This window comes from Macadamia integrifolia, chromosome 11 (assembly GCF_013358625.1).
Source record: "Macadamia integrifolia cultivar HAES 741 chromosome 11, SCU_Mint_v3, whole genome shotgun sequence".
NCBI classification, from domain to species: domain Eukaryota; kingdom Viridiplantae; phylum Streptophyta; class Magnoliopsida; order Proteales; family Proteaceae; genus Macadamia; species Macadamia integrifolia.
This window is the reverse complement of record NC_056567.1, coordinates 21143479-21147364: the sequence shown is the minus strand read 5'-3', so window position 1 is coordinate 21147364 and position 3886 is coordinate 21143479. Positions and strand designations below refer to the sequence as shown.

The window sequence follows — 3886 nt, the reverse complement described above, 5'->3', positions numbered from 1 at the left end:
TGGTGAAGTCTGCTTGTTTGAGGAGGCCTTCAGGGGTGGGGTCTCCGTTTTGCCATTCATCCCCTTATGACCAAGCAATTCCAGTACTTTGGCATCTGTCCTTCCCATTACTAGTAGGAGTCTGAATATAGCAAAAGTTAGAACAGGAAAGTGAATATGGACGTCATCCCAGATATGGAACTCCATATATGCATTGGCCATATCCCGAAGGATATAACGAGATACCCTTCCATCTAGGGAAATTCAATATTCTGTCAGAAGCCTCTTTTGAACCAGGATTAGTTCGTGTCTTGTAACCCACATCTAGACTTGGTAAGTCCTTCTTTCAAGTGTAACTTGGTGAGGAAAGTTGTTGGAGTCTCAGGCCAAGCAACCTAAGTGGAATGGTCTAATTACCGAGATACTTGCTCTGAGCGATTGGACATACATGCCTCTTTACACTCAGCAAGTGTAGACTTTAGCCTTGTTGATTGGTCAAGGAGCTAGTGTAGTTGGGATCATTCAGTGGTTCAGATAGCCACATGGTGGGACATTCCCTCAAAGTCCTCCCTATGGTGGCACTTGCCTAGCCATTCGGCCATTAAAGTCCCTTGAGTGACATTGGTCGGTCGGTTCACTTCTGATCTAAACGTCTACTTCAGGTTGGATAGATGTCCTCACAAAGCTTAGGTTGTTCAGCTCGCCCCATATGTTTTGGGTTTGCTACCCGCTTGGTTCATTTGGCATGTTGTTTTCGGTTGCATATTTTTACCATAACAATTTACCCCCCACTCCTGCCAAGTTATTTTCAGTCGTGGGAGTACTTGGGTCGTCTAGCCTGGTTGGAAGGGTAACCAATTCGAGGGTGTCTTTTCATTAATAACCTTTCATATTTTAGGCATTTCCATCCATAAATGCACCGCAGCCTTTCCAGGAAGCATGTTGATATGGTAGTAGTTTTTTGCGATTAAAAAAATGCATTTTCAACATTCTGATTAATAAGAAATCGCCACGTAAGCACTTCTGTAGCCATGTTGGCTCTAGGTAAATGAATTGATATGCCTGGTTGGTCTAGTTCGCACCTCTTCATACAGTGGGTGTCTTTTCATTAGTCTGGTCATTAAATGCCTACGCCTTTTTGGACGGTGAGAAGTGTCATTTTAAGGCCTTTTACTGATCATCTTCTTCATTTCTTCTCCATTTCAACTTTGAGAGCTTGCTACTTCATCGCCCTCTTTTTTTTGTTATTCGTGATTTCTTTGGGCTACCGCTGTCGCTCGCCGTAATTTCTCCTTTCGTTGGGGATTTACTCATCTTCTAGTAAGTTTCTTCTTTTTTTGTTCTACATTTTGTTTTCTTTGGTCTTTTCTTAGCTTCCGCCATCATCGGCCTTTAACCACAACCCAAAAGTTTAAAGTTGGGGCAGTCTCTGCTTCTGATAGGGCGGCTATTGTGCCCTCTGTTCTTGAAGCATCAGGTATCTCCCAAGAGGATAGTGTTGGTTCTGGTACCAGGTCAACTCCGTCTATGATGTCTTTGGGAACAGATTCTGCTTCCGCTCCCATAGGCTCAGGGTTTAAAGCCCTAAACTATCATTGCTGTTGATGGAAGAGGTCCTCAATAGGGTCCAATTTCACTACAATGTACTTGAATCAGTGGTTCTTTAGGTTCCAAGGGAAGGTGAATTTTCCTGCACACCATTAGCTCACGATGTGTGTTTGTATAACAAGTTCTTTAGGGAAGGAATTCGCATCACGATCCATCTGCTCATTTTTCGGAAGTTTTTGCATACTTTGGCATTAGTCCTTCTTAGCTTCAGCTGAACGGTTGGTTCAATTTACTTGGGTTTTACACCCTTGTTAACGGCCTTGACCTTTCGATGTCCTTGTTTTTGGATTTTTTATCTGAATTCACTCGACGTCAGATAGGGCTTGTATGCCTTAAGTTAGTGGTCAAGAATTAGAGTTGTGGAAGGGAATCCTTCATCAAGGGATGGAAAACCCAGTTCACTTTTACTTTAAGTTCGAGTGGTTGTTGATCAACAATAATTGGTATGAGTCTGATATTGCTTCCATGAACATCCGCCGTACTCTCACAACTTTAGATGAACAAATTTTTGGGTGTTGATGGACTCAGGTAGGGTTATCAACACTGCCGAGCTAGACGACAGTTTTCTTGCTCGGCACAACTTGAGTTCAAGTGATCTGTCGAGAGCATTTCTTTCCTCTATTTCTCATGCGCTAATCTTATTTGTTTTGACTATAGTGTCACACAATCATTGCTCAATTCAAGCGGCCTTCAATCTTCATGATTCCCTAGGCTCGAAGGCGGGGAGAGATACCGAGGGAGGAGGAGAATTAGAGAGAGGTAGAATCAAAAGTCTCCGACCGTCCTCTCAAGAGACGACAAAAAAGGAGATGGATTGAGATTCCCCTAGGCCCACTTGCTTCTCATCCTACGGAGGCAGAAGTTACCCTCATTCTGAGGATGTCATCCTCCTTCAGCCTCCTAGGCTAGATCAGTGGGGTAGGCCGCTCGGTTGATGCCTTCAAGGACCATCAAAGGGAGTGATCGTCCTCGGGATGGTCCTTCGCCCCTTGTTGAGGACTTACCCACGTCCGTGAGGTCAAGGGACCCTCTATGGGATATGCCCATCCTGCCCGCTAGGACTTCAAGTCATATAGAGAAATCAAGCATCCTTTTGAGGGAGCAGCCCTATGGCACATCGTCTGAGGGTTGTGCTTCCCTGATATGGGTGTTCACAGTTGAAGAAGTTGCGTAGATTTAGGCGGTGAGGCCAGGGGCGACTATGGCCCTGGATGACCAAAATCAACTGAAGATCGTGCCTTTTGAAGATTTCTACATTTTTTAAGATGACTTTGTTGCTAGTTTCTGACCATTACGTGTCACTTTCCCGAAGATCATTTGACTCTGGACAATATGCCACATGTGTTTTATGCCTAAGGGGGAGGGCTGCACTTGCTTGAGTTGTGTTATCCTTTGTTGCCTTCTCTCTAATTTTTATTTTTATTTTTTTGGAAATTTGCATATGTACCTCTTGTTTTAACTTGTGGAAGTCTCTTTATATGTTACAGAAGCATATGACTAGGTGGAGAAGCTGTCGGACTAGGTTAAGGTGTTTCGTGCTTCCATCGTGATGAAGGATAAGGAGGTCACCTCCTTGATCGAGCAGTTGGTATTTTAATGGTTGAGAATAATTGTCTATTTTGAAGCTCATGTTGCAATGGTGGTAGAGGCTCATAGACTCGAGCAATCCCATTGGCTGGATAGGAAGAAAGAACTACTTGGTCATCTCAACAGTGTTCGGTCGAATCTAGATTTTGCTCGAGCTCATCCTCAAAAGGGAGATGCAGCCTTACATTGAAACTGTGTGATGAGGGAAGAGGCCATCCTTACGGGATCAGCGGCCCGTTAGGGAGAGCGAAGAAGTGGAAACAGTCAAGACTTGAATGCTTGCATATATGAGTTTTGTTTTCTACTTCTGTAAATTCTCTTTGAATGAATGGTCTTCTTTCACATCCGGTGTACTTGCTTGTGACCATGCTTTGTGTTTTACCGAGCGACAAAGATCGGTTTTTTCTTTGCGCTAACCCAAGGTTGGTTTTTTTTGCCGATCAGTATATATGGGGCTTTATTGCCAACTCGTGTTGGCCTTTTAGGATTTCTTGCCAATATCAGGCTTAGTTTCCAAATTGGAGTTGGTCTTTGATTTTGTTGGTTAGTACAAATCAGGATTTTTCACCAACTTGGGGTTGGTCTTTTAGGTTTCTCATTTATCAGTACAGATCGAGCATAGTTGCCAACTTGGGGTTGGATTTTAGATTATCATAATGCAGTGAAATGACAAGAGACTCCATTTATATTGACTCAAGAAAGAAACAGTTTA

At 43.4% G+C, this 3886-nt stretch overlaps 1 long non-coding RNA gene across 1 annotated transcript; it reads left to right on the top strand.

Moving 5' to 3' along the window:
• Positions 1-1086: 1086 nt before the first annotated feature.
• Positions 1087-3620, top strand: LOC122094360. Its single transcript, XR_006144750.1, has 2 exons — positions 1087-1299; positions 3075-3620. It is a non-coding gene; the product is annotated as an uncharacterized LOC122094360 (long non-coding RNA).
• Positions 3621-3886: the final 266 nt, after the last annotated feature.